This window comes from Leptonychotes weddellii, chromosome 13, assembly GCF_054177405.1.
Source record: "Leptonychotes weddellii isolate Sample4059 chromosome 13, ASM5417740v2, whole genome shotgun sequence".
Taxonomy (NCBI): domain Eukaryota; kingdom Metazoa; phylum Chordata; class Mammalia; order Carnivora; family Phocidae; genus Leptonychotes; species Leptonychotes weddellii.
Window position 1 is genome coordinate 29,851,057 of NC_138381.1, and position 26,685 is coordinate 29,877,741.

Sequence of the window (26,685 nt, forward strand, 5' to 3'; positions counted from 1 at the left end):
TCTTCTGCCCATTTCTTGATTGGATTATTTGTTCTTTGGGTGTTGAGTTTGATAAATTTCTTTATAGATTTTGGATACTAGCCCTTTATCTGATACGTCATTTGCAAATATCTTCTCCCATTTTGTCGGTTATCTTTTGGTTTTGTTGACTGTTTCTTTTGCTGTACAAAAGCTTTTTATCTTGAAGTTCCAATAGTTCATTTTTGCCCTTGCTTCCGTTGCCTTTGGTGATGTTTCTAGGAAGAAGTTGCTGCAGCTGAGGTCGAAGAGGTTGCTGCCTGTGTTCTGCTCAAGGATTTTGATGGATTCCTGGCTCATATTTAGGTCTTTCATCCACTTTGAGTCTATCTTTGTGTGTGGTGTAAGGAAACCGTCCAGTTTTATTCTTCTGCATGTGGCTGTCCAATTTTCCCAACACAGTTTCTTCAACATTTGTTGAAGAGACTGTCTTTATTCCATTGGACATTCTTTCCTGCTTTGTCGAAGATTAGTTGACCACAGAGTTGAGGGTCCATTTCTGGGCTCTCTGTTTTGTTCCATTGATCTATGTGTCTGTTTTTGTGCCACTACCATACTGTCTTGATGATTACAGCTTTGTAATAGATCTTGAAGTCCGGAATTGTGATGCCACCAGCTTTGCTTTTCTTTTTCAACATTCCTCTGGCTATTTGGGGTCTTTTCTGGTTCCATACAAATGTTAGGATTATTTGTTCCCTTTCTTTGAAAAAAGTTCATGGTATTTTGATAGGGGTGCATTAAATGTGTAGATTGCTCTAGGTAGCATTGACATCTTCACAATATTTGTTCTTCCAATCCACGAGCATGGAACGTTTTTCCATTTCTCTGTGTCTTCCTCAATTTCTTTCATGAGTATTCTACAGTTTTCTGAGTACAGATTCTTTGTCTCTTTGGTTAGATTTATCCCTAGGTATCTTATGGTTTTGGGTGCAATTGTAAATGGGATTGACTCTTTCATTTCTTTTTTTTCTTTCTTGTTGTTTGTGTATAGAAATGCTACTGATTTCTGTGCATTGATTTTATATTCTGCCACTTTACTGAATTCCTGTATGAGTTCTAGCAGTTTTGGGGTGGAGTTTTTTGGGTTTTCCACAGGCAAAGAATGAGAGTTTTGACTTCTTCTTTGCCAATTCGGATGTCTTTTATTTCTTTTTGTTGTCTGATTGCTGAGGCTAGGACTTCTAGTACTATGTTGAATAGCAGTGGTGGTAGTGGACATCCCTGCTGTGTCCCTGACCTTAGGGGAAGAGCTCTCAGTTTTTCCCCATTGAGAATCATATTTGCTGTAGGTTTGTCATAGAACCTGACATACATTTAAGAAGTGAGATCTTTACACTCCTAAGGGTCCTGAGACAAAGCCTAAGGCCATGAATGGAATGGATAGCAACTGAGTTCCCTAAATCATGGTAGAGACACAAAGGTCTATACCTTTGGTTTGTTTGTTTGTTTGTTTTGTTTTATTCACCCATTAAACAAATAGTGTTTGAGGGTTCACTGTATACTAGGCACTGGTAGGATAGCAGTGAAAAAAAAAAAAAGAAAGGAAAGAAAGCAAAACTCTCTGTCCTTGTGTGGAAGGGAGGGGAGATATAAGGTAAAGCAGTATTCATTAGACTGTGATAGATGATGTAGAAAAATAAACAGGTAAAAGATATAAGGCATGTGGTATTTTTGTAAGTCTAAATGAAGTCTTTTGAGAAGTGTTTACTAAAAAAATATCTTGAAGTATAGAATGGAAGGAGGTGAGTCAAGGCCTTAGAGACATATCCATGTGTACACTCAGGCAGAAGAAACCACGATTACAAAAGCCTGCAGTTAGGAGCCTTGCAGAAAAATTCAAGAACAGTAAGGTGACCATTGTGAAGAAAAGAAAAAAAAAAAAAAAGAACAGAGCAAGAAAATATAAGAAAATTATATTACAAAGTTGAATGTTAATGAGCAGATAGGTCACATGGATATGTTTAAGGGAAGTAGGGGTGAAAGTGGGAAGTTTAATTCTTAGGCTATGGTAATCATCCAGGCAAGAGATGATGGTGGATTGGACCAGACTGGTAACAGTAGAGGTTATGAGAATATCCTGGCTATTGTTCTAAGGCAAAGTCCCTAGGGTTTGCTCACAGATTGTGTATATATAAGATAGTTAGAAAAAAGTCAAAAAATGATACCAAAATTTTTGTTTTGATACTGGAGGGATGAAGTCATTAGCTGAGATGAGGAAGATTGTGGAAAATGCCATTTTGGCAGAAAAACCAGAACTCAGTCAAAAGATATGCTAAGGTTAAGATGGCTATTAGAAATCTAAGTAGCTGTCAAGTAGACAACTAGATATATGAGTCTAGATTTGATGGGAAATGTCTGGGTTAAAGATGTAAATTGGGAAATCATCAGTGTATAGATAATATTTAAAGCCACCAAACGGGGTGAAATCACCAAGGAAATAAGTATAGATAGATTCATGGTTATTAAATCATGTTCTTGAAAGACTGTATCTCCTGGCCCATGGTAGGCTGAAAATTGGATGCCCAGGGCTGTGACTAGGAAAAGATTCATGCATTTACAACTAGAAAACCAAACCTGCTACAGATGAGAGGGTGGGATCTGTATCCATCCTTCTCACCTTAGCACAAAACTTACATTGATAAGTTAATAAGAAATCTGGCACACTTTAATGTAACCTGTGAGTCTCCAGGGAGAGAAACAAAGCTCTGCAGCATAAAATGCTTCTTGACTTAGGAGTCTCCCTAAAACAACATTCCCACTAAAGACGACCTAGCTATCAGTATTTACAAACCACAATAAGATATCAATAAGTACTTAAAAAAAGGGGGCGGGAAATGTACACACAAAGAGCATGTTATGAAAATAAATGCCATCTTTGAAAAACTGAAAAAGATGATTAAAAAATGATAGATGTATTAAAGCGGATTACACATACATGAAGCAAGACGTATAGTGCATTAGAAGATAGATTTGGGGAGGCTATCCATAATGCATCTCAGAAAGATAAAAGATAATGAATATATGAGGAAGAAATTAAGAGATGGAGAGAATGGAATTAAAAGGGCCAACTTAAATTTAATGAATACTAAAGGACAGAATGAGGAAAAGGAAGTAATGAAAGGATAATGGCAGGCAATTTTCTAGAACTGAAGAAAGTTGTTAAGTCTTCAACTTGAGGGAGAATCCTAGTGTCTTAAGAAGTATAAATAAAAATAAATCCTGTCTTTTGCTCAGGCCCATGATGCGGGTAGGATGGGCAAGTGTCACGGTCTTCGCACTGCCAGGAGGCCCCGTAGCCACTGATGAGATCATGAAAAACAGTACATGTGGGCACAGCCCTGAAGCCCATATGGGCACAGCCCTGAAGGCCAACCCTTTAGAGGTGCTTCCCATGCAGAGGGAATTCTGCTGGAAAAAAGTAGGCGTTGAAGCCAGACAGCCAAATTCTGCCATCAAGGAAGTATGTCAGGGTCCAGCTGATCAAGAATGGCAAAAAAACCCATGGCCTTTGTACCTAATGATGGTTGTTTGAATTTTATTGAGGAAAGTGATGAAGTTCTAGTTGCTGGATTTGGTCACAAAGGTCATGCTGTTGGTGATGTTCCTGGGGTTTGCTTTAAGGTTGTCAAAGGAACCAATGTCTCTCTTTTGGCCTTATACAAAGACAGGAAGGAAAGATCAAGATCATAGGTTTTGATGGTGAACTATGACAATAATAAATTTTCATATTCCAAAAAAATAAGTAAATCCACACCTAAACTCAACAGCTGGACTGACCTTAGACCTTCTCAAAAGTAACAATACATGTAAGAAGAAAATAAAATAATATATTCAAGAAACTGAGAGAAAATCATTGTCAATCTAGAATTATATAGGTAGTTACACTATCATTCAGGAGTGAAAGGGAAATAAACACAATCTCAGGCAAAGACAGAATCAGTTTTGTCATACATAGACCTTCCCTTAAGCTATGTATAGAGAATCTATACATCTCTGAAAGAGATTCATTAGATTTTTACATTTCTGTTTTCGTTTTTGGCACAAAGACTTTAAGTCTAAATAGGGATTGCCCTAGTGAGAAGAGAGGGTGTGAGAGAGAAGGAAACAAAACTATTTATATTTTTATGTATTTTGGATGTATTCGGCTTCAAGAAACAAATCTAAAATGGTTTAAATTGTTATAAAAATGACTAATAGAAATCAAGAGGTAAAGTAGGCTCTTGGTTAGTAAATCAGTGGCTAACTGATACTAGCAAGAGCCCAATATTTTGCTGTGACTTCAGTTGCAACCTGAATTTGCCAGCTAACTTTGGAGCCATAAATTAACTGTAGCAGTTCCATAAATGATACACAGGAATAACCAGTCTCAGAGGAATTCATGGGTCTATTCTGTTCCTGCTTATTAGGGAGAAAAAAAAAACAACAACAACAACATAAGATAACACGGTGAGGATAAATTTTCCAAAAGCCCCAGGTAGACTTCCCTCATGATCCATTGGCCAAGGTTAGAGCATATTCCCATTACCAAGGTTAGAGCATACTCCCATTACCGAACCTGGAGGAGAGAAAGGAGCTATTGTAATTTGCATAGACCTATTCACTGGGGGAAGATTTGATGTTGAGGAGTCAATCACAAGGAAGAGAAAGGGATGAGGTAGGAAGTGTAGAAATCTAAGGCCTTATCTCCCTCCAGAGGAGGATGAACAGATTGACATATTTATCTGTATTTTAGATGTAACCAGATAAACAGTAACCCCAGAAAGCTGGTGAATAACACTAAGAACACGAACAACATACAAAAACTCATCAAAAGGAGAGAGTATTACAAGAAAGATAAAATTATCGGGAAGACTTTATAATCACAAACCTTAAACGTAAAGAATATAGTTTCAAAGTACAGAAGGAAACTGACAGGGGTATCACAGATGCATCACCTGAAAATCCGTGCCCATTTAGATTTTTCTCAAGCAAATACAATGATTATGCTATTGAATGCTTTTAATCCTCTCTGTTGTGTTGCTGCTGCTGACTTGAGACTTGGTACAAGGGCCAGGGGAGCCAAATATTTGTAAATGTTCAATTTAATAGAAGTGGCTAGTCTTCCTAGTACAAATACTTCCTAAATAGTAATGTTGTCCACAGTATACAAAGTCAGTGGTATATCATGTTTTGTTTTTTTTCTTCACTTGGTCAGGGCAAATTCTAGGTAGGACAGTCAAAGAAGTTCCATGCCCAGTAGAGAAAAATAATCAAGAGCCAACTTGCTTAAAAATATGCTCCACCTGTCCTTGCTCTGTATAGCCAACTCCTTTTAAGGACCTAGAGTTGGCATGGCAGGGAGGAGGGAGGTGGTTTGTCTAACCAATAACTAGTAGGCAACCACACCACACAAACTTCTGCAGCAAACATACAACCCTAACAGGCATACATCAAACATAGCCCCTCTTCATGCTCTACTGGATGTAAATTCACTGCTTCTTTATTATTTAGTGGTTAGATTTTGCATCACAACATCTCTGTATTTGGAAAAGGGACCACCATGACTGGTTTTCCAGGAATTGACCAAAGTTGACTGGTGTATCTACACTACAGGCTAGATTGTTCACTGGCAGTGTTGTCAGTCACTAGGGGAAACCATTTGGGAACTCAAATGGCTTAAGATAAGATCCTTAAATGAAGTGAGAGGGCTGAGGTTTCTAGTAAAATTGAACCAGAATAAAGACTTCGGATTTGTATTTAGATATAAGAGAACTGACAGGTAGATTAGCATGTGAGATCAGGAGTAAAAGATGGAGAGAGAGCCCAGTATGTGAAGAGAACATGAATATTTTTTTTTTTTAAGATTTTATTTATTTATTTGACAGAGAGAGACACAGCAAGAGAGGGAACACAAGCAGCGGGAGGGGGAGAGGGAGAAGCAGTCTTCCCGTCAAGCAGGGAGCCCGATGTGGGGCTCGATCCCAGGACCCTGGGATCATGACCTGAGCCGAAGGCAGACGCCCAACGACTGAGCCACCCAGGTGCCCCGAACATGAATATTTGTTACCTACCAAACCTACCTGGGATGGAATTCTGGCTCTGCCATTTACCAGCTTTTTCACTTTCAGCAAGTTGTATTTAACTGTTTTGAAAACATTTCTTCATCTGTAAAATCAGGGTTTCTGTGAAGAGTAGAAATTTATTTTTTTTTTAAGATTTTTTAAAATGTATTTGACAGAGAGAGAGACAGCAAGGGAGGGAACACAAAGCAGGGGGAGTGGGAGAGGGAGAAGCAGGCTTCCCGCGATGCTGGGAGCTGGATGCGGGGCTTGATCACAGGACCCGGGGATCATGACCTGAGCCGAAGGCAGACGCTTAACGACTGAGCCACCCAAGCGTCCCCAAATTATTTTTTTAAAGTATCTTTTAGATATTAATAGTTAACACTTGTTGAGTGCAGTTTTTAATAAACAGATGCCACCTAATATTATATTCTTTTCATATTTCTAGTATCTACTTTTTCAGAATTACAAGCCCATAAAACAACAAGAAAACTTTCAACTGAAATAACTGTGTCAAATCCCTCTTTCCTACCTTCAAGATGTTTAATTAGGTTCTCTGACTTTGTTTTGCCATATATAAAGTGTGTAATGGGAGTAGGTAATTCGTAGTATCTCTTTCAATTCTAAATTTATGAGGACTAGTTTTAAGCAGAGATGAAATAGAAGCTCACTCAAATGAGACCAATGATGATCAAAGTGCCAGAAGTTCCTCCATAAAGAAGTCATCTTTGCTTTGGCGACAGCCCTATCTTGGCTTCTTTAATATACAAACCTATGTAAGAAATTGGGCACTTTGGTCTTTCATCCTAAATTGTGAAAGACTGTCATCTCCTTCTCTCCTGGTAGCCTCAAGTACACAAGAAATACTGCAGGACTAGAGGGAATTAAAGGGACGCAGAAGAAGCAGAGGATGTCAAAGGCTCTCTGATGCATTAATATTTTGCTAAGGGCCAGCTTGAATGATAAGATAGAACCCAATCAGGCTTCAGGGGAAACAGATTTGCAAATGGGAATTGAATAGCAACTTGGTGTTACAGCAGCAGAAACCCACCTATTAATTTGTGGATCTCAGATTTCTGTATACACAACAGTTAAATTCATTTCCAACCTTGTTACCAAGACTTTTGCAGAAACAAATAATTGATGTCTCTGACATGTTACAGCATGGAAGCAGGAAGTCTAATTAAATAAACTTGTTCAATAGCAAGTATATCTATTAGTCAGTGATATAAGCATCAGCAGGTTGATGAATGTATAAATTTTTCATAAAGTATTTGAATGTCTCCCTGACAGTCATTTGTCCCTAGATGTACATAGTTATCCATGCTTGGATATGAGATTAAGGCATTTCAAAAAAATCTTTTGTTTTTATTGTGAAATATAACACATACTGAAAGGGCATAAAACATAAAGTTACAGCTTAATAAATTATTATGAAACAAACATAAGTAGGTCAAGAAATGTAAAGTTGCCATCACTCCAGAAGCCCCCACAGTCTTCCCAATAACAAATATTTCTGGGCCGCTCCCTCTTTACTTTAAAGTAAAGTTAAAGATGATTTTGATCTTCCTGGTAATTCCTTTCTTGTTTGTCTTAGAGTTCTATATTGTTGGTGTGCACCTCTAAACACTCTAGGTTACTTTTGCCTGGTTTATTAGAGCTGTTCGCGTTGATTTATTTCACTAGAGCTTGTTCACTTTCATTTTATGGTATTCTATTGCATGACTGTACCCCACTCAGTGCATTCAGTCTTCTAATGTGGCCAGTTGAGTCGTTTGGGTTATTTCCAACAGTACTCTTAGGAACATTTTGTACATGAATGCTGGTATCATGTACACACATTTTGGGGGGAATACACATAGGAATGATATGGTCTATTTACTGTTTATCATTGTTATATACGTGTGTTTAACAGAATAATCCAAAGAGTTTTCCAAAGTGGTTGTAAAACTTAAATTCCCGTGAATAACATATAAGATATATTAAATGTTAGCACTTGCCAACATTTGATATCTCCGTCTTTTTCTTTTTTTTTCTTTTAAATTCAATTAGCCAACATATAGCACATCATTAGTTTCAGATGTAGTGTTCAATAATTTATCAGTTGCGTATAACACCCAGTTCTCATCAGTCTTTTTCATTTTAGTCTTTCTGGTGGATATTGATTTTCATTTTTATGATTACTAGTGAGGTTTAGCACGTTTTCATGTACTTTTTGGTCTTTTGGATATGTTTTTTTTTGTGAAGGACTTGTTACCTATCCATTTTTAAGATAGGATTGGATATCCCTTTCTTATTGATTTATAAAAGGTTCTTTCTTTCTTGCTCCTCATTTGTCTCTATCATGTATTTTTCTTACGTATCGTTTCAATATGATATGATCCTTTTGTTGGTGTTTACGTTAGCAGGATCTTCTCCTACTCTTTAGCCTGCCTTTTATTTTCTCAACAGTGTCCCTTTGATGAAGAGATCTCCTTAATTATTTTTAGTGGCTTTTATAACTTGTTTGGAAATATTTTTCTGTATTACCTTCTGGAAGCATTATTATTGTTTTTTAATTTTGGGCTGTTTACATTGAATTCTACAATCCACTTGGAATTAATTTTTGTTTACCTTGTAAAGTAGAGATTAAATTTCATTGTCTTCCAATAGAAAATCAGTTGTCCCAACATCATTAACTACAATGACTTTTTTTTTTATTTTAAAGATTTTATTTATTTATTTGACAGAGAGAGAAACAGCGAGAGCAGGACACAAGCAGGGGGAATGGGAGAGGGAGAAGCAGGCTTCTTGCCGAGCAGGGAGCCGGATGTGGGACTTGATCCCAGTTCCCTGGGATCATGACCTGAGCCGAAAGCAGACACTTAACGACTGAGCCACCCAGGCGCCCTAACTACAATGACTTTTATTTCTTTCTCTACTCCCCAGAGTTTCACCTTTGTAACCAGTCAAGTATCCTTGTAGTATGGATTTCTTTCTGGCCAATTGGTATATTAGAATATCCTTGCATTAATCATATTCTTCTAGTTAGTTACCTGCCTATACAATCTGACTTGATTTCAGGGGAATAAGTCCTTCTACTTTATTTCTCATCTTTAAGAGTAAGAGTTTCTTGGCTATTCTTGGTTCTTGCATTTCCATATGGCTATTAATACCAGATTTCATGTGGCATAAAATATAGTTTGGGATTTTGTGTGAAATGCCAATTAATCTGAAGATCAGTTTGAGGGAATTAACATCTTTACAATATTGTGCCTTTTAACTCATCTGTATTATATATCTTTCAATGTATTTGATCTCTATGTCAATAATTTCTAGTTTTCTGCTTAGATTTCATATATAAACATACATGTATATGAATAAAAATATATATATTCCTACATACGTAGTTATAAATCTTTGAGAAAAAAATGTTCGGTTGTTACTGAATAGAAAAACATCGGATTTTTTATATTGACTATATAAACAACTTTGTTGAACTTTTTAAATTAATTCTAGTAATTTGTAGTCTTTTGGAGATTTTGTCCACAACCATATTATTCATGAAAATGAGAGTTCAATTTATACTTTTCCAATATTCTTTTTATTTATCTTGGATTACTCAGCTAGGTAGGTCCCTCTAGTATACACAGGAATGTGCCATTTTGAATATCAGGAGGAAAGTTTTTAATATATCACCAGCTAGTATGAAACTTCTTTTTTTATTTCATACCGTTTAGCAGTTAAAGAAGTTAGGATAAGACATTTTATAGATAGATGTTGAATTTTATTAAATACATTTCTGTAACTATTGTTATGGTAATAGATATTTTCTCCTTTAATCTGTGAAATGTGGTGAATTTTGATTGAATGTTAAATATTAAACCATCCTTGAATTCATGGACTAAAAATTATTTATTTTTCTTCTTTATTTTTGTAATCAGTCTGTTAATACTTTGTTTAGGATTTTTACCTCTATGTTTATGTGGGAAATTGGCCTATAATTTTCTTTGTTCTTAGTGTCCTTGTCAGGTTTAAGATTGGTGCTTTGATAGGTTCATAAAATAAACTGTAGACTTTTCACTCTTTTCTCTATTTTCGCATAGATTTTGTGAAAGCTAGGCATTATTTCTTTCTCAAATATTTAGTGGAATGTGCCGGTAAATCTCTTCTGTTCTATATTTTAAATTATGAAAAATTTTCTATTTATTGATTCAATTTAACTTTCTATGTCTTTTAGATCAGATTTATAAGTCATACTTTCCTAAAAATATGCCCATTCATCTATATCTTCTAATTATTATATTTATGTGTTAGATTTATAATCATGATTGATACCGCTTATTTGTATTGTTGGATCAGATATTTGAGAAGGAGACTAATTTCATCAATGTTTTCAATCAGTAAATTTTTGACATTATTGATGGATGGACAGATAGTTCTGTTTGTTCTTTTATTATTTTCTTCATTCTATCTTGTTAGGTTTATTTTGCTTTTGTTTTTCAAACTTTTAGATGCTTGACTTTTGATATTTTAGTTTCTTTTCCATGTAAACAGTTAAGGTTATAGATGTTCATTTAAGCACCACTTTGGTGACCTCACACAAGTTTTGTTATGTAGTGTTTTCAGGTGTCATTAGTTTTAAGATATTTCCTAAGTTCACTTTTCCTTTCTTTATTGTCTCATGAATTATTTAAAAGCATATTTCTTAATTTTAAATATAAGTTTTTGTCAATAGAATCTTTTGATTTTTATTTCTACGCTTGTATGCCTCATAGCCAGGTGGTGACACAAAATTTATTAAGAATAATTGTATAGTCAGTATATAATCATTTTTGTAAACTTCATTTATAGATTTATAATGTATTTGTTGAGAGCTCTGTTCTAGGTATGTGACCAATCATATATATCTTATCTTCTACACTTTCATTTCATGATGTTTTGTCTTCTTGATATATATGATTCTGATAAGTATATTCAAATCTCGCACTATGATTGTAGATTTGATTATTTCTGTAATATTTTTATCAGTTTTGTTTGAAATTTTTTTAAGATTTTATTTATTTGACAGAGAGAGAGAGACACAGTGAGAGAGGGAACACAAGCAGGGGGAGTGGGAGAGGGAGAAGCAGGCTCTATACTGAGCAGGGAGCCTGTTACAGGGCTCAATCCCAGGACCCTGGGATCCTGACCTGAGCCAAAGGCAGATGCTTAATGACTGAGGTGCCCCAGTTTTGTTTGAATTTTTGAGGCAACGATGTCTGACACAAATTTAGACTCTGTTGAAGTAATGCTTTCATTGCAATTTCTTTTTCTCTTAAAGTTTATTTTCTCTGATATTAATATAATTGTGCCGTATTTCTTTTATGTGGTGTTTGTATTTATGTTTTTCCCTACACTTTTGATATTGGTATATTTTAGTTGTGTGTCTTATAAACATACAGGGTTTTTTATGACACTATTTGTCTTTTAAGTAGACTAGTTGATGCATTTACATTTAATATGATTGCTGATTAAATCCTGGTTTAAATCTATCATCCTGTTAAAGACAACTGAAAAGAAAAGATGAACAAGTAACTTTTTTCTGAAAATTTCAAAATCCTGAAGACCTAACCAAATAGTAAGAATTTTTCAGGCCAAGATCTCAGGGAATATCGAAATCCAGAAGACTGACATTGGCAATTGAGACTGTTCTGCCTTAAAGCTATTTCTCTAATCTATAGTCTCTCTCTTTAAGGATCACAAATAACTGACAAATTTCATGACAAACTGTTTGTAGCTGAACATCAAGAGAATTGCCCAAATAGTGATTTAAATCTGATTTTGCTAGAATCACAGACTTCATTAAGTTAATCACTGTTCAGAGCACAGTTTAGGATATTATAGAGAAATCAGGCATACTGGACAAGGGAGGAACTACTTTTCCTGACATAGTCATAACCCTAAGCGACAGGGCACCTGGGTGGCTCAGTCGGTTAAGCGGCTGCCTTCAGCTCAGGTCATGGTCCCCCAGGGTCCTGGGATCGAGCCCCACATCAGGCTCCTTGCTCACCAGGGAGCCTGTTTCTCCCTCTTCCTCTGCTGCTCCCCCGCTTGTGCTCTCTCTCTCTCCCTCAAATAAATAAATCTTTAAACAACAACAACAACAACAAAACCCCTAAGAGACAGTGATTTGGGAATAATAAAAAGTCTTATTTTGAAAAAGGCAAAAGTAGGGGCACCTGGGCGGCTCAGTTGTTTGAGCGTCTGCCTTTGGCTCAGGTCGTGATCCCAGGGTCCTGGGATCAAGCCCCATGTCATGCTCCCTGCTCAGTGGAGAGTCTGCTTCTCCCTCTCCTTTGCTCCCCCCCCACTCATGCTCGCTCGCACTCTCGCTTTCTCTCTCATTTGTGCTCTCTCACTTTATCTCAAATAAATAAATAAATAAAATCTTAAAAAAAAGACAAAAGTATATAGGATCATAATGTATTTTAATCTTCCATATCCTAAAGTTTGATCTATGAAAAGACAAAGATTTTTAGGAACACAGAGTTTCATAAATATATCTATGGCATGTCTTCTAGATTTTAGAAAATTCCATACAACTTATGCATGTATGCCTACAAAATGAAACAGTCAAAACTTAACTTGCAGGGTTTTATTTTCCCATACCTTTTTTTTCCTAGGAAAGATGTTGGAAAAATTAACAGAGGATAACAAGGAAAATTGAGAAGGGAACAGGTGACCTGGGAAAGAGTAAAACCAAAGAAAAACAAAGGGAAGCTGAGAGGAGAAAAAGTAAATGAGTAGTATGAAGAGATAAAGAAACCTAAAGGAATAATATTCTTCAGCCTTTACCATCAAAATTTGTTCATATGTTCTCAAACCTAAAGGGCAAACATTAAAATTTACCATAATGAAAGCGTGATTATTAGGAGACTTCATGATGCCCCCTGTGAATGTCCCCCAGCTCCCAGTTGTGCTGCCCTTACCAAGGTACCTGCCACATGGATGGGCTTGGAATTGAACGAAATCTGCATTAGATGGAGACTGTACTAAACACACCCTAGGATACAAGAACCAGAGGGACTAGTCAAGCAAAAACTCAAAGTAGGAGGTTAAGTTTTAATACTAGAAAGACCAAGCCCAAACACAATTTGCCTGAGCCAAGATTGAGGTTATAGAAGCAGGAGTTTATTCATATATTCATGGGATCAGACAGGAATGGTTTGGGATGGAGGAAGGTGACTCATAAGGTGATTGTTTCAAATATCACTGGGTTTTTGCTGCCTGCATTATTGGTGGCAAAAGTAAAAACCAAAGAGTAGTTAAGGCTTCTGTTGTTAAAGACATTTAATATGATTGCTTCCTTTCTAACATGCTATTTTAGCAGTACTTTAATTGCTAAAATTAGAAGCTTGGCCTTCTAAATGTCAAATTATGTGAAAACATATGGAATGAAATAAGTCTAGAAGGGACAAGAGAATGGAAAAGATATATACAACAACCTTATTCTCCTCTCTAAAACAATGTTTTTGCTTTATCCTCTTTCTGAAATGCCTGCACATACACCTCTACCTCTACTCCTTGGCCTCAACTCCTCTGTGCTCATAGAAATTTCTTTTATGGACGACAACTTAGGATCAATGAAGTCATATATATCAGTTTCAGGCTGCAACAAATGGCTTTTTTTTAATGAAATGTTTCATTTTTATTCACATGAAATCTGTTATATACCACCTTGCATATGTCATCTCTTTACACCAGGTTTCCTCTATGAGTATTATTAATTTCAATATAATTAATTTTAATGTAATTTGTACTAATAGGTTTTTAATACGTGCTGACTGATATCCTAGCATGACAGTTCTAGCTTTGATGATTCTCTTATGGTGATAAAGACAAAAGCTGAAATGATAACTGCGTAAATGGAGGAAATTTTTGAAGGCACAAATCTGAAAGATGCCATTGCAGTTATAATTTTTACTACACAGTGAATCACTAAAGGTCAACTCAAGCTAAAACCAACTGCAAGTTTACCTTCCTCTTACTCCTTTGTGGTCATAATTGATACAGTGGAAGGTCTGTGATACTTAGGAGAAGAGATAAGGATTATATGAAGTCTGTTACAATAAAGTTAGGTTATTTTTTCCTTTGGGTACTACATAATGTTGTTCTTTTATACAATTGAAGCTCTCTGGCTTTTCTGTAAGTGTCCTGGGAAGCCTATATTCCCAAAACAGAATCAGTAGTTTCCATATCAATGTGAAAAAAATTTTTTTTTTTACACTCTTGTAATTTTCTTCTCAACCATTCCCACGTGCACCAATACTGTCTCCACGGCTTCCCTTAGGAAATTGTATTCTTTTAGAGAATTGCTTGGCCCATGAATGCATATTATCTCTCATCTTGAAAAATGCCAATAAAAAAGCAAATTATATTTGTTCTCTAAGATATTTGCTACAAACCATGACTGATTAGTGTTATATGTGACATCCACAAGAACAGTAATCAAGGTTACGTTAGCATTGATTTTTACAGAGGTGAAGTCTCTTTGATGTATTACTGCATCAACACCTGCAATGACAAAATTTGCACATGAAATTAATCCCAATTAATTATACTGTTTGTAGATAGCACTGGCTCTTTTATGTTACAAAATAAATATTAATTTAGTGACTTTTTTTCACCTTGTGAGGCTTATTTAGTTAAGGGAGGGAGCCTTTATTGATTAGTATCCTGAAATATAAAATAAAGGTTAGACCATTGAAGGGGCCTGGAAAACTAATCCAGTCAATTGGGAGCAACTCAGGTCTTAAGGCATTGTAGCACTATTTTATTTTCATTTTTACTACTTTAGCTTTGAATTCAGGTTTCTGAGTTAAAAATATTCAATCCTATATGACCTACATTGAATATTGACTTTTACCCACACATGAATTTATTATACTTCTTCACATACCTATTGGCTTGGCCACTGTGTTTAATGGCCTTCGCCAGCTTTCTCTGTAATGGAAAAAAGAAAAATTCTTGAACCCCATGATGGCAAACAGAACTGAGTAGTGGCGTTTGTTGAGGGCCTTTTCTGTGGTTTCTTTAGCCTTTTTCAAAAACTTCTGTGAAAACTGGACCCATGAAGTAGGATAGCTCCTTATGTTCTCACAATGATGGAAGGACTTTTCAAAATCATATTTCTAAGAAAAGAGAAGTTTATTCTTTAATTCTTAATATTTTTAAAATATAAACATCCTTACACTGCAGACATCTCTAATCATCTGTTGGTGGGGGCTGGGGAGCTAGGTCTCATATATGTCATAATTATATGTGTAAACATTATATTGTGCTTTAAAATAGGAGACCATTCTGAAACCATTGTCTATATGCTGAATCGCCTCAGCAATCTTCATCTTTTCCTCACTTTCATTGGCTTCTCAGAGTTCATAGCTCCTATTTACAGATTCTGATGTATTGACTAATTTCACATTCAATTGCCTACTAGAGAAAGGATCTTCCATACTTTATAAAGACTTACTAATTTGCATAGTTACACTTCTGTGCATTCGGAGATACACTGTAAATTTTGGATACGTGGTCAAATTCTAGATGACTGAGTGGATGGGGAGACACCCTTTCTCCAGATTAACTTTAATTTACCATTTTTATAATCTAATAACCATAGCCCCCTAATTTATCTAATTGAAACTTTTAGGTAGATATGATTTGACCTATAACATTGACATTGAAACTGTTAAGCAATGAACTGAGTAATTATAGTCAATTTTGATATTTTTAGTTTATCAATTCCTCTCTCAACAGGCAATAATTTCTATTGTTTTATCTAAGATAATTATAATACTCTGTTGTTAAAAGGATCTCAAAGAAAATACATCTTCACATTTGGGCAATTGTTAAATAGCTGGCTATGATAAGATATCTCTTTAGTGATATAATATTGTGAAGGAATATGTGGCACAGTATGCAGAAATTAGGCTCTGAAATCAGATACTGTATTTATATCCAGCACTTGCATTTACTGATTACATGACCTTTAGTCTAGTTATATATACTAACTACCTTTATATCTCTTTTATGCTTTTAAAATATTCCCCAAAGCAGAACTCCGTAAATAATTTCTGTCATTATACTTACTGCCAGAACTCAAGATGTTAATAGGTTGTCACCAAAGGTTAGATGAGATATTTAATTGTCTCTAATCCTCATACTGACCCTGCAAGGTGAACGAATCATACCACCTTCATTGTAAAATAGGCCCCTTGTTTGGAGGCAATTTCATGCAGGGTCTGCTCTTGGTAAATCAGTTGTAAAAGACCTCAACAGTAGTGCCAACTAGACATTGCCTACAAGGAAAGCAAATCCACACCCTGAGGAGAGAAAAATTATGGTATAGTAGGAACACACTACTACTGTTTATTCCAGAGGAGTCTGATGTAATCAACTTGTAGGTGGTTTGCTGGTCTTCTCAAGGGGGGGACTACTGCCAGTTCTCAGCCTGACTTTGCTGCTAACAAGAGCACATTCAGTAGCAACAGTAGTCAGATCAGCTTGCTTTGAATGGAGCCCAAATGTGGGCTCATTTAGAGTCTCCATCTTTGAAATCATTACTCGTCTGATAGTATATTGAGCAAACACTGCAGTGGCTGCGAACAGGGCTAACCAACAGCCAGGAGACGTGCCATTATGTTCACCTGGTGTTTAAGAGTCTCCTCCATTGTGGATGCTTTCTGGTGGGCAATGAAGTGAAGGGACAAGATTGGCATATCATGTACTCAGTCCCATAAATTTATCCACATACCTCTTCCCAAGATCTCATTGGCTCTAGTCTTCCAATTTTACATCTTCCAGACCCTGACTGATAGGCTAAACCATATGCCACTGCCCAGGAGTTTCTGTATATCCTTCCCTCCATTCTGTCTCCCTCCAAATAGAGTGCCCAACCAATTTTAATGTTTGAATATCTGCCCATTGGAAGGATTTCCCTCACCATTGTCCTTGAGGACTGCCACCATGTGTGACAGTGGTGCAATCTGCATCAGCATACCAAACTGACTCATTCCTTATCTAGGCCTGGGTTTTTTTCCTTCTCCAGTTGGTTTTGGGAAAACTCTCAAGAGGTTGTAAGTTTGAGTTGATGGAGAGATGACAAGTGCAACAGAGAGTCTGGACTAAGTGTTTGTGCCCTCTGGAGACATTTTCATCAATATTTGCTGCGAGTCCTGCTCAACCTCATGGTATGGTAGGTACAACAGTACCCAGCTCAGGAGAGAGAGCTCTTGACAAGGCTTTAATGCCAGTCATCAGACACCAGCCTCCACTAAGAACCATTTACATACCTGCAGCTGCTTTTCAATGTCTCAGGGAATTCTGTGCCATAGAAAATAGGAACACTGTGACTTCAGCCAATATTAGAGGTGGATGTGATCCAAGGCTCCAAAAGCATCTGATTCAAGGAACTTCCATTCTTGTTTGGGCAATGAGATAAGGATATTTGTATTATTTGTAAAACAGTTAGCTATAATCAATTAAAATATTTGCTAAGACAACTACTATACCAAACACTCTCCTAGGTGCTATGAAACACAGAAAGGCATAATCCATAAACTTAAGCAGTTTTGGACAAAAGCAAAGCCAAAATCAAAACAGAGATAAAGGACTCAAGAAAAGCCATATTAGGCAGTACAAATCTGTGTGATACCAGCAGTGAGACAAGAGAGGGGCTGTTTGCTAATTTTACAATTGGCATAATTTAAGAATTAGAATTTAGGTTTCAGGCTAGATACATGGGAAGTAAGGGCACTCTCCATTCGCTGGCTAGGTCAGAGGCAAGTAGCTGCACTTACTGAGTCTACAGCACAGTCAAGTCCATGGTATTGATGGGTCAGAAACTCCAAGTCACTTGGGGGACAGCATTTTGAACTGAAAACACAGACTGGTTCTAGTACCAATGCCGAGCTTCCAGCAAGCTGCAGGGCAGCAGGCAGATGGTTTCACATTTCTGGAGTTATTTTTCCACCTGATTTAGAAGGTCACTGAGCTTCCTTTCCAATCCTAAAGTCTTTCTAGAGTTGGGAAATTAGGATAGTTGACGCAAAATATTCCTAGCTTTTATTTCTTATGTTTTATGGTCATTTATTACCTTCATATAATATTTACCCAAGTTTCTGTGGGCATCAAAATCATTTGGTTAAGATTAAAGTAATTTTTTAACATTTATTAAAATATATATTTATAAATATTCTGTAGCATTTGCCACTGCTTCTTTGTTATACATTTTTAGGTATAGCAATTTGTGAATATTTGAAAATGCAGGTAAATATTTATTGAACAGATAATTTTGGACAAGACATTTGATTAGGTATTATGAAGACCAAAAAAGTGAGGCATTGGATACTGTGTATTCCCAGCATTTACAGTCTAAATGAGTACTTCGGCTGTGCCTAATGTGTCCACATGTGCACACCTGCACGCATATACACATTCACTCAAGCTCAATAAAAATTGGCGTTGAAATAAGAAATACTAAAATATAAAAGAAGCAACCAGTAAAATCTCTAACATTGGCTGTGGAGTAGAATAGTAGCGGTGAGGGTTAAAATCAGTGAGGAATGTGGTGTTTGTGAACAGTCAGAGCGCTGAGTGATAGTGCTTGACATGGGGCTTAGAAATAGTAAGACTAGGGGCGTCTGGGTGGCTCAGTCAGTTAAGCATCCAACTCTTGATTTTGGCTCAGGTCATGATCTCAAGGTGGGGAGATCAGCCCCTCGGCATACCGTGCTCTGCACTGGGTATGGAGCCTGCTTAAGATTCTCTTTCTCCCTCTCCTTCTGCCCCTCTTCCTTCTCTCTCTTAAAAAAAAGAAAAAGTAAGTCTATAGTTAGGAAAAGAGAGTGGATAAAATACATAAACATGAGAATAGGGTAAATAGAGATGTGAGTTTAGAGGACTGAAGTATATCGATTAGTTGAAGAAAAGGGCTATTTGAACCACAATGATGAGTTAATGCTGGATTATGAAGGGATGTGGTTACCAGGATGAGAAGTTAAGATTATATTTATTAGTCAAAAAGGAAAAGGATAGTAGTTTAATGCATTATAATCATGTGTATAGGACCTAGACTGTTTTCACTTTTTGTTTATGATACTGTGTTATGTAGTAAACATATACACATAAATTCTGCTGACCCATAAATAAGGGCTATGAACCTGACTGAAGAAAGAAAGAAAATTGATAACAGGTTTGCCTTTATTCTTTTGTTTCTGATGTCAGTGCAAATAACTTAATACTGCTTGAGAATCTAATGGATATGCTGTTTGCCGATAGACCTTAGCCACATTGCAAAGTTTAACCACAATTCCTAGGGACCTTCTAAAATTCACAGGTCTTTAGTGCACATCCATATTTACTATGGATGCCTTTTACACACCCGAATATGCCTGTGCCTAATGTAACGCTTCCCTGTTGATATATATTAGTATGTTCAAAGAATCCAGGCCTCTCTATTTGCATGTGAATGTGCAATAATTCTATGAATGTGCGTGTGGGATTTAATTGTTTTTTAAACAATATACTCTTATCTTTCTGGAAGTAATTCAGGCCATCAAAGGGTTGTCAGTGATGAGCTCGCTAATTACTTTCCAATACTTAGCCTTGTATTTCCCTTTATTAATGGTGCTCTGTTCCCTCTAGTTTTACATTACTATCAGAAAGTTCATTCAGAATCCAGTCAATCTTCCAGTGCCAAATTTGCACTTCACATTTTTTATTCAACAAGGACACAATGGGAATATTTGTGGCTTCCAAGGAGATACTCATAAACTTTTTCCTGCATTGTCTTTGCAAAATTTCATGGAAGATAACATTCAAAAAAGAACAGATTATAGCTACAGAGTATCTGGAACAAAAATTGTCATTCTGGACTAGAAAGAAAAACAAAACTTAAGTCAGTATATGAAATTTGTATTTTTCAATGACATGGATGCTGGTTCAGTTTTACTTACCTCCTCTTTTGTTTTCTAGGCCTTGGAAGGTAGCCAGTAGATCAAAAGGAATCTAGTAGGATGATTATGAGATCATATCTAGTAGAATCTTTCAGCAGCAACTACAAAACTGATGTGTTTCTGTTTGCTTTTTGGACAGTGCGCCGTTGGAAAGTATATAAAAGCATTATTAGCAAAGCAGCTTATCTGAGAATAGCATTATCCCTTTCAGCAGACTGGAATAATAGTCTTTGGATTTGTTTACATCATGCCAATCATAGATATTTCTAAACATCTGGACTTTGGGCATCAAATCAATAAAACATCTGGATAACTGATTATCACTGTAATTGCTTTTATAATAGTGTAGATGCTACATATATTTAATTCTTCTCCCAAATGACATATAGGTAGAATGTTTGGCAGCAGACTCAGATCCAGTGTTTGGGTTTTATGGCTTGCTTCCATGATGAGGCGCTCAGAAAACGTCTTCCCCATGTTTAACTGTGCAACATATCCTTACATACATTCTTATAATTACTGATGAATAAATGTAAAATCTCAGCAAAACTTTTCCAGTAGTGAAAGACTTGGCAGGTAAGGTGGGAACAATTAGGGCAGCCAAAGGCAGATTAAGACTGTGCTGACAGTTCATTTGAAAAATTATTACAGGCAAATGCCAGTAAACCTGTCGGATATTCACAGTTTTGATGAGGGTTCAGGGTTTGTGTGATACTGAAAATGAAACACTCGAACCATGTGTGAGTCCAAGAAAAGAGAATGCCCAGTGAGAAGGAATATAATCACAATCTTATTTTGAGGCATGCATATTAAGTGGTTAAGGTAGAACAATCATCTGGGCTGGTGAGACATGAGACATTCAAAACATATTAGGATTTAAGCCAGAGTGGCTTGGAAAATGTCAGAAATTCTTAAATTGTCGAATTTGAAGATAAAGTCACATGGACTACATTCACTATATTTGAAATTTAACAGAAGCCATTCCCTCCTACGTGACTGTTTCTACATAGTTATTTAGAGCAGGAATTCCTTAAACTGAGATAATTAGAAAGGTTTTCTAACTGTATCAATGTTGTATGGGTCTTCTTCTGTGCAAAATGTCCTTGTGTACTTAGAAGCCAGACAATTAAAGCAGAATGAGAAATTTCTTTGAGCAAATGAGCATTTTAAGTACTTGGTTCAAGCAAACTAAAAGGACCACAGTTATAATAACTTAATGTATACCATTACTGAGTGAACCGTATTACAAGATTCTGTATTCTAACTCAGATTCCAGGAAGACAAAATATGTCTTATGATAAATATAGTAGAACTATCCATACCAAAGTATGGGTGAATTGCAGTCATATAAATAAAGGAATCATTTCAAAAGGAAGTGTCCCCCCGGCCCCCACAATTCTGTATACGTTTGGGCTATTTAGTTAGATGCCCCAGGGCATTATCCAGATGACTTGCTAACCTTGAAAACAATGTTCAGCTAATCATTCATCTCCATGATATGGGGATAGTTTCCTCCTGAATTATGAGAGCATTGCCTGAGTGAGCCAAGCACCTCTGTGTACTGACTGAGGTGGGGAGGCAGAGGTGGCTCATAGGTTGAAAGATGAGTTGGGAGGGAAATCTAAAGCAAATAAAGAAGAATCAGCTCAAATTTTTCATCATCCAAATAAGTTTTTCCCTATATGTCCGGCCTATAATGAGCTTATGACTTCATGACAAGTATAGTTTTTGTCACACATGTGGTAGTCCTGTACTGCCTGGTGAAAGATGTTGCATTGTTTTATACCTTTAGATAATTTTATTTTGTATGCAGTATAACTATGTAGTGATGAAGATGTCTTCGTGTGCAAATTATTGAGCCCAGTGAATTATTTTCTACAGTCACAACTTAATCAAAGCCAACTGGAAGCCAGGGACTATGTGTTTAAATGTTGGACTCCCATCAGTACCTTGTTCAGAATACACATTAGGTGCTTAACACATGAGCTACCATGATGACTGAAGAATTTCTGAAACCTGGTGTTGTGAGAGGTAATATTGAGAAGTCATTAATACTCATTAAAGGTACGTTCTTTCTGGTTATTATAGAATTCTTTTTTCATACAATGTAGAAAAAAGAATATCTTCTATGAAAGAAATAAAGAACTTATCTTTGGATACTTGCATGGTATGCTAGAAAGAGGAGTAGAACACATGCTAGGGCATATTCAGCAAGTCATTGAGCCTCAGTTTCCTTCTGTATAAATTGAAGAAAATAATCTCTGCTCTATCTTCCCTAAAGTTTGTTGTGGGAATAAAAATTAAAAGGATGCAAGAGATTCATAAAGCAATTGTTGGTAAAAATATAAATACTGTTATTTCTGTAAAAAAAATTATTTGACATTTTAGATCTATAGAAGAATGTAAAGTTAGAAGATTAAGTTATTTTCAGGCAAGATGCTCTGATCTGAAATAAATCAATATATGCCAAAGTCGCATGCTTTCCCATGGGGATAGCCCAGCACACATGTGGTAGGTCAAATACAGCATTTGTGAGAGGAGGTCAAAGAAAAAAAAAAGTTTTTAGAAGTTTCAATTATAAGCCCACACAAAAATAAAAATATCTTCAGTTTTCTCATTTATTTTTATTAGTTGGGTAGAAAGAGAAATGTGTAGATCTTCTGACAACTATAACAGTTTATGAACCATAAAGTTAGGTTATAGAAGTTGTTGATTAAAAAATACATGTTTTTTTGAAAAGTATTAAAAATAATAAGACACCCTGGTGTTTTAAAGGTTTGGGTGCATAAGTCTCTCGTTTTGACATTTATATCATCACTGAAACGCCTTGATTAAACATTTAACCATCGTTTGAAGTTTGTTTGTCCTTAAATTTTATCTCACAATTTGATTCCACCTCTTACTTCACTGATTTAATAAAACATACTGTTAGCTGTTTGCAAATTATTAAATTGTAGGACTTTATTGTGGATTGTTAATATATCAGATGGGCATAAAATAGAAGTTATGGGAGAAAGGTAATACTCGTAAGCTCCTTTTCTTGACTTGGGTCATTTTGCTGTGTTGACATCTACTAAAGGAAAAGGCCACTGATTACTTCCAAAAGCAAGTTCTTGGTTCAAGAAGGGTAGTAGGTATGGGGTCTTTATTCTCATATACACTAGCCCATGGAATGGCAAAGGCACAATCTTAACAATCTAAGTAAATGTATGTGAATGCATTGCTCACAATGAAATGCATACAGAGTGAAAAATCCTATAAATATATCTTAAATTCCAATTGTGAAAGTGTGAGCCTTTTTAAAAGCAGTATGTATTTTTGAAGACCAATATGCATTTTTCATAACAGTGTGCTAATGTGAGGGTGACGTAGGTACATATTGCCTGAGCATGTGGATTTTAAGTCATGTGACCTTGAGTTTTTGTCCCAATCCCAACTCTGCCATTTTCTTAATGACCTAGAATACATTACTTAGATCTGTGTGCCTCAATATCCCTAAACTGGAATAGTATTACTAGTACCTGTTGAAAAAGTTGTCTAGAAGGTATCTGTCGAAGTGTTAGTTACTGATTGTATTAATCATGCTGTGATAAACACCACAGATGAGGTGACCTAAACAGAAGTGTATTTCATCAGTTCTAGAGGCTAGAAGTCCAAGATTAAGGGGTCAGAAGGGTTGCTTTTTGGTGAGATTTGTAGATGGCTGCCTTCTGGCTTTGTCCTCATATGGCCTTTCCTATGGGCACATGCATGCACACAAAAGAGGGAGCTCTAATGTCTTCCTCTTCCTATAAGGACACCAGTCCTATGGAATTTGGGTCCCACCCTTATGACCTCACTTCATCTTACTTACCTCCTTAAAGGCCCTATCTCCAAACAGAGTCACCTTATGGGTTAGGACTTCAACATACACATTTTGGGAGGACACATCTCAATCCAGAACACTGGTCTTACTTTCCATAGCTTTGGCTTGGATAGGCAGGATGCCCTCGGTGTTGAAGCACTGGTTTGTTCTTGCCCTCTTCTGTCGTGTCATACTTGACACATGGCTTATGACTCAGTGGGTCTCAGATTTGATTTGCAGCTCATACCTTAATTAGTTTATAGAGATCTCTATATTACTCATTACGTTCATTCCTACTTGATGCTGACCTAGATTAATACCTACTAACCTAATAATCTTATTGGAGGGGAACATGTGAAGAAGTTATGCGGGACCTGTAAGGGAGTCAGAAAATAAATCATAGAGAAGAAAAGGTTAATGCTTCTGATTTGAGGTGCTTTAAAAGGATACCAAGTAGGTCACCAATGTGGATTTTCTGACTGAAAGAGCAGTAGCTCCTTCAATATAGCTTTAGAATTACTAAGACATATATTAACTATGATTTATATTTCCACCAGAGAAGGTAGCATTCAAGGGGCCATGGGGCAAGGGACATGGGATATAAGGCTAGTGCTCATTATTCCTTAGGAAGAGTATGAAACACTGTACCTCTGCTTCCAGAAGCTCTTAGTCAGATGCTGATCTAGGCTAAAATGTTTGGGAAGTTGGGTTTTTCTCAGAGCAGTTGGGGTAGACATCCTCACCCCACTGCTTAGTATCAGTGTCCTGCTGTGGAAACTCAGATGCCCCCTCACACGTTCTTCAGGCTCCCACTTCCAACTGTACAGGGAGAAATCAGCACCCAAAGGTCCATCTACCCTTGCATACTTTCCCCATTGTTTCTCCCTGCATTTCATGTCCACAGTTAACTCCCCTCTTCACACACAATTCCTGAAATTTTGAATCTTTCAAAAAGTTTATGTAACAGTCTTCAGTATGCCCTCATACAAAGTTGATTCTAAGACTTTCACTCCCTGCCCTGTCCCACAAAGATACAGAATTTCAGTGACTCAGTTGCCTTTCTGAGGAGTAGAGCAAAAATGAGGCTGAGGGTTGTGAGAATCATCACAGCAGACCACAAACCCTGGATATTTCAGTGTGCGTGAAATATAGAATAATCACTTTTTTTTCTGTTGAATTATATGCCACATTGTACAAAAACAAATGAATCTCAAGGGAATGGGCTGAAGCCCAAGAGACATACAGTCTTTTTTTTTTTTTTTTCCCTGTGCCAGTTATAACTAGCTGTGTGATTTCGGTTGAGTTATTAATCTCACCAAATCTCAGTTAATTCATCACAGTAATATGAGACTAAGAGTAGGATCTCTTTCATACAGTGGGAACCAATTAATGGAAGATCTAACACAATTTCAGTACTCAGCGAACAGTATTTGTTAATGTAAACAGATATATAACTCCTGCAGCTCCCAGTTTGAGTTTCAGCTCTACATGATTCTTATCTTTCCATTTATCTCTATCCCCACAGCAGGCTAAGCATAACCCTGCTCAATAACTTAGAATCAAAAGGTGAAGTGAAAGGAACTTCTGGAGCCAAATACTGTTCTAGGCCCTGAGCAGTACAGGCATGAGCAGGAGAAAGTCCTTGATTACCTGTAGCTCTTTTTTTTTTTTTTTTAATGGAGGAAATAGTATATAGATATACAATATAATTTGAAATAGTGGAAAGTTTTTGATGAAAAAATAGATTGAGAGAGAGTGTTCAATGGTAGAAAGATGGGGCTATTTTCGACCAGTCAGGGAAAGACTCTTTATGGAAGTGATATTTGAACAGAGGAAGTTCTCAATAAATTAAGGATTAAACCAAGTGAGGATATGGGCTGCTCAAAACATAGGGAGTATAGCCTGCCCCAGGGTACAGGGTGAAGAAGATACGGAGCCAAAGTCAGAGCCGTACCAGGAGTAAGACTGTGTTGCCTAGACTTTGGTAAGGGCATTAGCTAGGACAGGCTAAGCTGCAGTAATGAGGAAACCCCAAAATAAAGCAGCTCTGACATAGTAGTGTATCATGTTCTAAAGGTGAAGAATTTCTAGGATTCTTGGGTGGCCCTGCTCATAGGTTGTCCAGTTTTTGTCACTTGTTGCCCTGCCATTACATGATATCCTAATCCACTGTCTGGATTTTAGCATATGAGAAGAAAACAGAAACGCATATACTGTTGAAGGGTATGACTCCCAAGTTGTATACATTGGTAAACATACAAGCCCACAAAGGAAGCTGGGGAATGTAGCCATTGCCCAGCTAAATTTCCAAAGCTGTATTATTAAAAGAAAGAAGAGAGAAGGAGAGTGGTTGATAGTGGAAGTCAGTCCCTAGTCATGGCCATAGCAAGGAATATAGATTTTATTCTAACTGTGATGGGAAGCCACTGAAAATTATGGAGTGGAACAGTGAGGCTATTTAATTCACACATTTAGAAGGTTGTTTAGAGAACATACTTCTAGAATATAGGAGGGCAAAAGAAGGAAAGCAAGAGGTGATTGCAGCAACCCAGGTGAGAGATGAGGGTAATTTGGGTCAAAGTATTGTAGGTAGAAGTTTTAAATTCCAGATATACTAAAGGTAAAGCCAGAAGGTTGCTAATGGTTCGAATGGTAAAAGAGGGGAAAAATGGTAATGAAAGACCCCTCCTAAGATGTTATACTAAGAATTGGGTCTTCTACTATGTTTGAGAAATGTGTTGGGAAACACACATACTTACGTACCCCTTGTAAAATATGCATACTTCATGGGTTTATGTGTGTGTGTGTC

General features: G+C 36.6%; 1 long non-coding RNA gene and 1 pseudogene across 1 annotated transcript in view; both read left to right on the forward strand.

Annotated features, from left to right (window-relative positions):
- Positions 1 to 26,685, forward strand: part of LOC115937077 (uncharacterized) — a 438,465-nt gene that overhangs the window by 176,627 nt on the left and 235,153 nt on the right. The gene's annotated exons all lie outside the window — the stretch shown is intronic.
- LOC102733425 (small ribosomal subunit protein uS12 pseudogene) lies at positions 3,271 to 3,778 on the forward strand (annotated as a pseudogene).